We start from the raw sequence: 11,576 nt of genomic DNA on the forward strand, positions 1-11,576 counted from the left end.
TATCCGGAGTCGGGTCGTGGGGGCAGCAGCTCAAGCAAAGCCGCCCAGACCTCCCGATCCACACACACCTCCCCCAGCTCCTCCGGGAGAACCCCAAGGCTTTCCCAAGCCAGCCGAGAGATGTAGTCCCTCCTGGGTCTTCCCCGGGGCCTCCACCCAATGGGCCGTGCCCTGAACACCTCTCCAGCGAGGCGTCCAGGGGGCATCTGGAAAAGATGCCCGAGCCACCTCAACTGACTCCTTTTGACGTGGAGGAGCAGCGGCTCGATTCCGAGCTCCTCCCGAGTGACCGAGCTCCTCAACCTATCTCTAAAGGAGCGCCCATCCACCCTGCGGAGGAAACTCATCTCAGCCGCTTGACTCGCGATCTCGTTCTTTCGGTCATGAGCCAAATCTCATGACCATAGGTGAGGATCGGAACGTAGATCGATCGGTAAGTCGAGCGCTTTGCCCCCTACTCAGCTCTCTCTTCACCACGACGGTCCGATACAGTGACCGCATCACTGAAGATGCTTGTTATGCAGATGACATACAGCTGTACAGGGCTGGATCCAGAGTGAAAATCTGACAGATGCATTTTTGCCCAATGATAAAATAAACATCGTACGCGTCTTGTTATTCAATAATCTTCATTCTTTTATTCGTGTGCAACATACACTGTCACACTTCTTTTAATATATTTATTATACTTCATTGACCATAGTGAACACTTCTTATTTGTATAAATATGATGTCCTAAAAAAAAAACCACATCCAAAGACATGCGGGTTATGTTGTGTGGGCCGCCAGAAGAGGAGGTACTGCTGGCCCACCACCAGAGGGCGCCCTGCCTGAAGTGCGGGCTTCAGGCACGAGAGGGCGCTGCCGCCACGGACACAGCCGGGAGTGACAGCTGTTACTCATTATTTCCTGACAGCTGTCACTCATTCTTCATCATATCACTCCATAAAACCCAGACGTCATCTCCACCTCATCGCCGAGATATTGTACTTCATTGGAGGTAATATCCTCAGCCTGTGTGTTAAATTACTAATCTATCTATTGTGAGTGTTTGCAGGAGTACCGGTCCTTAGTTTGTGGAGGCTGAGTGAGTGCAGACGGCACTCTTTTCCTCTGAAGGATCACTGCTTAACACGTATTGAGTGAGAGGTGGAGGTGGCATTCCCACCATAATTGTTACTGGGTGTACACACACCCACACTTGACTGTCTTTGTTCTCGCCAGCAGTACCAGATCCGACAGTCGGGGACGGTGATCACCTGGGAATTCGGGACTTGGCGGCTCCAGTATTCATCAGGTTCGGTGGCGGCGGAAATCGTGTGGTTCCGGCTCTTCTCAGGACAGACGTCTTCTATCCTCGAGCCTGCCCACACGTCACCTTTGTGGATTGACTGTAATCATATTCTGAGATTGTCTGTATGTTCGTTGTGCTCCTTCACAACATTAAATTGTTAATTTTTGGCTCATCTATTGACCGTTCATTTGCACCCCCTGTTGTGGGTCCGTGTCACTACACTTTCACAACAGGATATCTCGGCCAGCGTCATGGACTCCGAGGGGCGTCACCCGGCTGTTGAACGACCAATGGGAGAGCAGGGAGCGCAGGCGTCTGCAGGAGGCGTGATTGGTGAGCTGCAGCACATTCTCACCGCCTTTACGGCTCGGTTGGATCAAATGACCGAGCAAAACATCCTCCTGAACCGCAGGGTGGAGGCTCTCTCCGCGCCGGTGGCGGCGAGCGCTCAGGGCGCTGCTGCAGCTCCTCCTCCTGCCGACCCTGTGCAGGATATGAACGTTCCAGTGGTGGTTCAACAGCCCCTCCCACCATCCCCTGAAGCATACATAAGCCCTCCTGAGCCATACGGAGGTTGTGTGGAGACGTGCATGGACTTTCTCATGCAGTGTTCGCTCGTCTTCGCACAACGTCCCGTCATGTATGCGTCAGATGCTAGTAAAATAGCTTGTGATTGCTCTGCTTCGGGGTAAGGCACGCGCCTGGGCTACGGCGCTCTGGGAACAGAACTCACGGTTGTTATCAGCATACACTGGGTTTGTGGGGGAGTTCAGAACTGTGTTTGATCACCCTAACAGAGGAGAGACCGCTTCAACAATGCTGCTGTCAATGCGACAGGGGCGCCGGTGTGCAGCCGAATATGCAGTCGACTTCTGCATCGCGGCTGCGAGGTCCGGCTGGAATAACGTTGCGCTCCGCACTGCCTTCATAAACGGACTGTCATTGGTCCTGAAGGAGCTTCTGGTAGCTAAGGATGAACCGCAGGATTTAGATGGGCTTATCGATCTCGTTATACGGTTAGACAATCGGTTGGAGGAACGCCGTCGGGAGCGAGGTGAAGGACGTGGCCGGATACGCGCCGCCCCTCTCCCTTCCGGGTTCGAAAAGGGGCCGCCCTCCCCATGCTCCACAGCCGCAGCAGTCCGTGGGGCAACAGCTCCCCCTGCTGGCGTTGTTAGGGAAACGCACAGGGCCAAAATGTGGAGGCTGGTCCGCGGGGAGTGTTTTCTCTGCAGCTCTAAGAAGCACACACAGAAAAACTGCCCCAAACGGCCACAACAACAACCGCCCTCAGAGACTGGGCTAAGGGGGGGTCAAAACATTCACGTGGGACACACACAGATTGCCACACGACTCCCAGTTACAATCCTGAGTGGGGATTTAACCCTTCAAGCCCCAGCACTGGTGGACACGGGGTCAGAAGGGAATTTGCTAAACAGCAGATGGGCAAGGGAGGTAGGGCTCCCTCTGGTGGCGCTTCCTTCGCCATTGCAGGAGCGGGCACTAGATGGCACCCTCCTCCCTTTAATCACACACAAGACACAACCAGTAACTCTGGTGGTGTCTGGAAACCATCGGGAGGAGATTGAGTTTTTTGTAACTCCTTCTACCTCCCGCGTGATTTTGGGCTTCCCTTGGATGTTGAAGCACAATCCCCGGATTGATTGGCCATCTGGGGTGGTGGTTCAGTGGAGCGAAACCTGCCATCGGGTGTGTTTAGGATCCTCGGTTCCTCCCGGTTTACAGGCTAAGGAGGAGGTCAAAGTTCCGCCCAATCTGACGGCAGTGCCGGTTGAGTACCATGATCTTGCTGACGTCTTCAGCAAGGATCTGGCACTCACCCTTCCCCCGTACCGTCCGTACGATTGTGCCATTGATTTGGTTCCAGGCGTTGAGTTCCCGTCCAGCAGGCTGTACAACCTCTCACGACCTGAGCGCGAATCAATGGAGACCTACATCCGGGACTCATTAGCTGCCGGGCTGATCCGGAACTCCACCTCCCCGATGGGGGCAGGTTTCTTTTTTGTGGGCAAGAAAGATGGCGGACTCCGTCGATGCATTGATTACAGGGGGCTGAATGAGATTACGGTTCGCAACCGATACCCGTTGCCATTGTTGGATTCCATGTTCACCCCCCTGCATGGAGCCAAAATCTTTACTAAGCTGGATCTTAGAAATGCGTATCACCTGGTTCGGATCCGGAAGGGAGACGAATGGAAGACGGCATTTAACACCCCGTTAGGTCACTTTGAGTACCTGGTCATGCCGTTCGGCCTCACCAACGCCCCCGCGATGTTCCAAGCCTTGGTTAACGACGTCTTGCGGGACTTCCTGCACCGATTTGTCTTCGTATATCTGGACAATATTCTCATCTTTTCTCCGGATCCTGAGACCCATGTCCAGCATGTACGTCAGGTCCTGCAGCGGTTGTTAGAGAACCGACTGTTTGTGAAGGGCGAGAAGTGCGAGTTTCACCACACGTCTTTGTCCTTCCTGGGGTTTATCATCTCCTCTAACTCCATCGCCCCTGATCCGGCCAAGGTTGCGGCGGTGAGAGATTGGCCCCAACCAACAAGCCGTAGGAAGCTGCAACAGTTCCTCGGTTTCGCTAATTTCTATAGGAGGTTCATTAAGGGCTACAGTCAGGTAGTTAGCCCCCTGACAGCCCTGACCTCTCCAAAAGTCCCCTTCACCTGGTCGGATCGGTGCAAAGCCGCGTTCAAGGAGTTGAAACGACAGTTCTCTACTGCGCCAGTTTTGGTGCAGCCCGACCCTAGCCGCTAGTTCGTGGTTGAAGTGGACGCCTCTGACTCAGGGATAGGAGCCGTGCTATCCCAGAGCGGAGAGACCGATAGGTTCTTCACCCGTGTGCCTACTTTTCACGCAGGTTGACCCCGGCTGAACGGAACTATGACGTCGGCAATCGAGAACTCCTTGCGGTGAAAGAGGCTCTTGAGGAGTGGAGACACCTGTTGGAGGGAGCGTCTGTGCCGTTCACGGTTCTCACTGACCATCGGAACCTGGAGTATATCAGGACCGCCAAGCGGCTGAACCCCAGGCAAGCCCGCTGGTCACTGTTCTTTGGGCGTTTTGACTTCCGGATCACCTATCGCCCCGGGACCAAGAACCAGAGGTCGGATGCCTTGTCCCGGGTACTCGAAGAGGAGGTCAAAACTGCACTGTCAGATCCACCGGAGCCCATCCTGCCTGAGTCCACTATCGTGGCCACCCTCACCTGGGACGTGAAGAAGATCGTCCGGGAGGCCCTGGCACAGAGCCCGGACCCAGGAACAGGTCTGAAGAACCATTTGTACATCCCACCAGAGGCCAGAGCTGCAGTCTGGGACTTCTGTCACGGTTCCAAGCTCTCCTGTCATCCAGGGGTGCGAAGGACCGTGGCAGTTGTCCGGCAGCGCTTCTGGTGGGCGTCTATGGAGGCCGACGTCCGGGAGTACATCCAGGCCTGCACCACCTGTTCCAGGGGCAAGGCAGACCATAAAAGGTCCCAAGGACTTCTCCAGCCGTTACCTGTGCCTCATCGCCCCTGGTCCCACATCGGCCTGGATTTCGTCACGGGCTTCCCGCCGTCCCAGGGCAACACCACCATCTTCACGATAGTGGACCGATTCTCCAAGGCGGCCCACTTCGTGGCCCTCCCGAAGCTCCCAACAGCCCAGGAGACAGCAGACCTCCTGGTCCACCACGTCGTCCGTCTGCATGGGATACCCACTGACATCGTCTCTGATCGTGGTCCCCAGTTCTCCTCACACGTCTGGAGGAGCTTCTGCAGGGAACTGGGGGCCACCGTGAGCGTCTCGTCCGGGTACCATCCACAGACGAACGGACAGGCAGAGCGGGCCAACCAGGAGCTGGAACAACCCTCCGCTGTGTAACATCCGCGCACCCGACGGCCTGGAGTAACCATCTGGCCTGGATCGAGTATGCGCATAACACCCAGGTGTCTTCTGCCACCGGCCTCTCCCCATTTGAGGTGTGTTTGGGGTACCAGCCCCCATATTTCCCGTGGTGGAGGGAGAGGTCGGTGTGCCCTCGGTCCGGGCCCACCTTCGGTGGTGCCGTCGGGTGTGGCGCACCGCCCGTTCTGCCTTGTTGAAAGCCCGGACGAGGGCCAAGACCCATGCAGACCGCCGGCGGTCCCCGGCCCCCTGCATACCAGCCGGGCAGGAGGTGTGGTTGTCGATGAAGGACATCCCCCTACAAGTACAGTCACCTAAACTGATGGACAGGTTCATCGGCCCATTTTGCATCCTCAAGGTCCTCAGCCCTGCCGCAGTGAAGCTCCAGCTCCCAGCTTCACTGCAGATCCACCCGGTGTTCCACGTCTCCAAACTCAAACCGTACCACATCTCACCCCTCTGTGCTCCCGGTCTGGTGCCGCCTCCTGCCCGGATCATTGACGGGGAGCCGGCCTGGACGTCCGTCGAATGGGCCGGGGGTTCCAATATCTGGTGGACTGGGAGGGGTATGGACCCGAAGAACGCTCCTGGGTGAAGAGGAGCTTCATCCTGGATCCGGCCCTCCTGGCCGATTTCTACCGCCGACACCCCGATAAACCTGGTCGGGCGCCAAGAGGCACCCGTTGGGGGGGGGGGGGGGGGGGTCCTGTTGTGTGGGCCGCCAGAAGAGGAGGTACTGCTGGCCCACCACCAGAGGGCGCCCTGCCTGAAGTGCTGGCTTCATGCACGAGAGGGCGCTGCCGCCACGGACACAGCCGGGAGTGACAGCTGTTACTCATTATTTCCTGACAGCTGTCACTCATTCTTCATCATCTCACTCCATAAAACCCAGACGTCATCTCCACCTCATCGCCGAGATATCGTACTTCATTGGAGGTAATATCCTCAGCCTGTGTGGTAAATTACTAATCTATTGTGAGTGTTTGCAGGAGTACCGGTCCTTAGTTTGTGGAGGCTGAGTGAGTGCAGACGGCACTCTTTTCCTCTGAAGGATCACTGCTTAACACGTATTGAGTGAGAGGTGAAGGTGGCATTCCCACCATAATTGTTACTGGGTGTACACACACCCACACTTGACTGTCTTTGTTCTCGCCAGCAGTACCAGATCCGACAGTCGGGGACGATGATCACCTGGGAATTCGGGACTTGGCGGCTCCAGTATTCACCAGGTTCGGTGGCGGCGGAAATCGTGTGGTTCCGGCTCTTCTCAGGACAGACGTCTTCTATCCTCGAGCCTGCCCACACGTCACCTTTGTGGATTGACTGTAATCATATTCTGAGATTGTCTGTATGTTCGTTGTGCTCCTTCACAACATTAAATTGTTCATTTTTGGCTCATCTATTGACCGTTCATTTGCGCCCTCTGTTGTGGGTCCGTGTCACTACACTTTCACAACAGGTTAGGTGGATTGGAATCTTTAAATTGTCCATAGGTGTGCGTGTGGGTGTGTCTGTGTTTGTTTGTCTGTTTGTGGCCCTGCGACAGACTGGCGTCCTGTCCTGGGTGTACCCTGCCTCACGCACTATGACTGCTGGGATAGGCTCCAGCTCCCCGCGACCCTTAATTGGACTAAGCGGTAGAAGATGAATGAATGAATGAATGACTGTAAACAGGATAAAATTTATTGCCAAAATCATTCAATTATATCTGAATCTATATATGATTTTTTTAATTGATAAAATCAATAAAAATGTGACTGCATATATTCTTAATAATAATATATTGAGATACAGACAGTTCACAGAAGACATTTTCCATTGATACCAATCAAAATTAGAAACAGTCCAGCAGGTAACAATATTCATCATGTCCATGACTAAATATACTAAAACAAATACATCACAATTGTACACATATCATGTGTACAATTGTGATGTGATGTATGTTTTAGTATATTTAGATTTTGTTGTGATTTGGCACTTTATAAGCTGATTAAATTGAAATTGAATTGAAACTGAACATTTTATTGAGTCTTAAAGTAAATAAATATGAAATTGGTCACTGGATCCTTAAACTTTGGACATAATAAACTCTACATGGTGGATCCTTGATCTCTGGACATAAATAGGAATAAACAAAATCTGTAGTTTTTGTCAAAAGCATTTCCTTTCAGACATTAATCAAATCAATTTTATTTATATAGCGCCAAATCACAACAAACAGTTGCCCCAAGGCGCTTTATATTGTAAGGCAAAAGCCATACAATAATTACAGAAAAACCCCAATGGTCAAAACGACCCCCTGTGAGCAAGCACTTGGCGACAGTGGGAAGGAAAAACTCCCTTTTAACAGGAAGAAACCTCCAGCAGAACCAGGCTCAGGAAGGGGCAGTCTTCTGCTGGGACTGGTTGGGGCTGAGGGGAGAGAATCAGGAAAAAGACATGTTGTGGAAGAGAGCAGAGATCAATCACTAATGATTAAATGCAGAGTGGTGCATACAGAGCAAAAGAGAAAGAAACACTCAGTGCATCATGGGAACCCCCAGCAGTCTAAGTCTATAGCAGCATAACTAAGGGATGGTTCAGGGTCACCTGATCCAGCCCTAACTATAAGCTTTAGCAAAAAGGAAAGTTTTAAGCCTAATCTTAAAAGTAGAGAGGGTGTCTGTCTCCCTGATCCGAATTGGGAGCTGGTTCCACAGGAGAGGAGCCTGAAAGCTGAAGGCTCTGCCTCCCATTCTACTCTTAAAAACCTTAGGAACTACAAGTAAGCCTGCAGTCTGAGAGCGAAGCACTCTATTAGGGTGATATGGTACTATGAGGTCCCTAAGATAAGATGGGACCTGATTATTCAAAACCTTATAAGTAAGAAGAAGAATTTTAAATTCTATTCTAAAATTAACAGGAAGCCAATGAAAAGAGGCCAATATGGGTGAAATATGCTCTCTCCTTCTAGTCCTCGTCAGTACTCTAGCTGCAGCATTTTGAATTAACTGATGGCTTTCCAGGGAACTTTTAGGACAACCTGATAATAATTAATTACAATAGTCCAGCCTAGAGGAAATAAATGCATGAATTATTTTTTCAGCATCACTCTGAGACAAGACCTTTCTAATTTTAGAGATTATAGTTATTATAATTATTATATAATTTTAGAAACACATTATTGGCATGAATGTCTTTCCATAAATCTGAGCTGAGCTCTTACAGCTGCTGTGCTACACTTCAGGATGTAATTTGTAAAGAAATACAGCACGTTTCATTTTGGGAGGAAAAAAAAACGTTTTACTCGATTGTAGTTTCTTGTTTGTATTACAACGTTTGGAAAGAGGTGTCATTTTATTTAAAGTGGCAATTTGTTTTGAAGTTTGAAGCATTTGGAGCTGTGCCAACGGAACGGAGGACGATTCTCGTTTCTTGACTGCAACAAGTCAAGAGTCCCAGTTAGTGACTTTAATCCACACAAAAGTGACTCACGGTATTTTAATGGCTTTGAGAAGGGTTCAGAAGCAGACTTTCCATTTCTGAAGAGCAGCGAATCAAAGAACCAATGAGCTAGTGGATCGAAGCATTGCTTCAATGGTTTACAGCTTCAAAGTGGAGTCACGCTGCAGAAACGGTTGTTTACAGACCCGCTGCAGACCAAACCCTGAATATCCAACTTTATTTGTATGTCCATATCACTCTGAAACTCGGAAAAGTCTGTATAATTTACGGGCTATAGGTTGACATGAAAACCACCAAAAAGCTGTGTTCACCACGGGGACACGTTCGGCACTATTCTGGATTATTCAAGATTTTTTTATTTTTAACCGATGACGAACGATGCTTAAAAAAATTTGACCGATGCAACTGCATCGGTCCAAACCGGTCTGGATCTGGGCCTGGCTGTACATCTCCTTTTCTCCACAAAATGTTTCTAGGGTATCTGTTCTTCAAAACTGTATTGATGTCATAAAAACTGGATGGCTGCTAACTATTTGTTTACTTAATACAGCAAACACTGAAGTCCTTGTTTGTGACCCTGAGGAGTTTGTTCCCTCAGTGATTAAGAGCCTTGGCTCTCTTATAAGTGCCAGAGCATGTTCAGTGATCTAATGATGGATCCAATGTACAACTGAAATCCTGGCCAATTATAAAAGGGCTTCATAGAGTGGATAGGGTAAGGAAAGATCCTGAAAAAATTTGGGCTTATCCTTGTTTGGGCAGTATACACTAAGTTTACCGTAAATGAGAAAATGTTGCCTTGAACAATAACGTATCTTCCTAAGGAGTTGTGTATCATTTTAAACATTTGGAATGGTATTGTTTTATGAATGAGGATAAGTTGTCCTCTTGCATAGTTGTTATACACTGCATGTATTACTCTACCAGCCCATCTATTCTGTATATATTTTACATCAGAGGTTGTCAGTTTCCTAAGGAAAATTATCTTTGACATGAGTTCTTTAATTCTGGTCATGACTTGTTTTAGCTTAGTAAAATTTGTTATTGTTATTATTAAAATGTCTAACTTAAAACTGTACACCTGCCTGGTCCATATTTCCTTAAAGCAATATAAACAGAATAAATAGATGACATTGCTATTGCACCAAGAATTGTAAATGCACATAAAAAAGGGAAAAACACACATATTAATACACATATGAACTATAAATTTCCATTGCTCCCTTACTCAGTTAAAATGACTGGGGGGCTTGTGCTGATCCACCCTATAGAGAAGCAGCTGAACTATGTGAACCTAACATTAAAGCTAACTCAAAAATCGCTGGCAGTGTCCGCCAACCTGCAATGTATTAACATATCATGTAATATACTGCATGGTTAACTCTAGTACATAAATGCAAAAGCGCCACCAGTCATACAGGATTATTATAACTACCTGTTCATGCAAACAGTAACTTGCTCATACAACTATAAGAAAGGAGAGTGGCCACAAGTACAATATTACAACGCAACTGAGGTGTATAAAATAGAGATGACTTTACCCATCAGTCTGTCAACATCTACTGATTATCTTAACTTTAAATGTGAACAGTTCTCACCACTGCTTTAGTTAGTTTTCTCTATCATGTCCTTGATGGAAGTCCTCCGCTTCCTAAGGTGATGAAGAGAGGTATTTTCCCATTGTGGAGGACTGGTTGAACTGATATCAGCGGAGGCTTCCTATATCAACAAATTTCTTCCTGATGGTGTTGAATGTATTACACTCTCTCACAGTTTCAGCTGAGAGATCCTGGGAAAAGACAAGTGTGTTTCCTTCATGTGTGACATCACACTGTTTAGCGTGACTCCCGTTATTGAAATTTTAGAAACCAAATAAGAACCACTGTGTTCTGGTCTGGTTTCAGCGGAGCAAGGGTGGGATGAGCTCTCTCCAGGATGAAAGATTAGCTGGTCTACAGCTCCAGCCATCTCGCTAGCATAGTGTGTATTAACTCCATCAGTGGTTGGCTTCCTTCTGCCCCTTCGCAGAGACCAAACAACTGCAGGTTCTTTCGTCAGCTCCGGTTCTCCAAGACTTCAGTCTTTGTTTCCAGGTATGCAAGTCATATTGTCACACTTCTCAGTTGAGTTTCAGTCTTTCCTGTTGTTCCTCAGTTGACATTATTTGGTTTTCAGCCTTTTCCACCCTTGTGGTGTTAGAAGAAACATTCTTTTCCACTTCTGACATACTGTTTTCCAAAGCTGCAACAGAGTTGGCCATCTTACCAAGGTGATTAACATCACTTTGAGCAGATGGAATGAGTTAAACAGTGAAATCCCCATGTGGAGTGGGTGGTTGCAAAGAAAACCTGCACTCTCTTGGCCCTTTCTGGAAAGAGTTGGATACCCCGATCTAAGGCATATATTCATCAGCAAAATATAGTCATAGTCCAAAAAAAAAACCAAAACACCAGTATAGACATATTTATTTGAAGATTTATACTGTGGTGTGCAGAGTGTCCTGGGTATGCATCGGCCCTCTGATGCTTTTCATTGGAACTTGGTGTCTTTGACGGATCTGTTGTGTGAGCCGCTGAAGAGGAGGTACTGCTGGCCCACCACCACCAGATGGCGCCCTGCTTGGAGTGCGGGCTCCAAGCACGAGAGGGCGTCGGAGCCGCTGGGAGTGACAGCTGTCACTTATCAGCGCCAGCTGTCACTCATCACCATCACTACAAAGGCCGGACTGCAACTCCACCTCCTCGCCGAGAAATCAGCTACCGAACAAGGTAATTTTCTCTGCGGTGATTATTATTGTGACTTAACAGTGGTCTGTGTGCAGCCGTGTTCCTGCGAGGTCTATTTAAGGCTGGATTGGCGGACAGTGAGAGGACGACGGTCTTCGTCTCTCACTCCATCCAGGAAGGAGACCAACAGGA

General features: G+C 49.2%; 1 long non-coding RNA gene across 1 annotated transcript; it reads right to left on the reverse strand.

Moving 5' to 3' along the window:
* Positions 1-513: 513 nt before the first annotated feature.
* LOC117529919 lies at positions 514-9,230 on the reverse strand. Its single transcript, XR_004566143.1, has 3 exons — positions 9,106-9,230; positions 4,823-4,828; positions 514-535 (listed from the first exon to the last, which is right to left on the reverse strand). It is a non-coding gene; the product is annotated as an uncharacterized LOC117529919 (long non-coding RNA).
* Between the last annotated feature and the right edge of the window lie 2,346 nt (positions 9,231-11,576).

This window comes from Thalassophryne amazonica, chromosome 17 (genome assembly GCF_902500255.1).
Source record: "Thalassophryne amazonica chromosome 17, fThaAma1.1, whole genome shotgun sequence".
Classification (NCBI taxonomy): Eukaryota; Metazoa; Chordata; class Actinopteri; order Batrachoidiformes; family Batrachoididae; genus Thalassophryne; species Thalassophryne amazonica.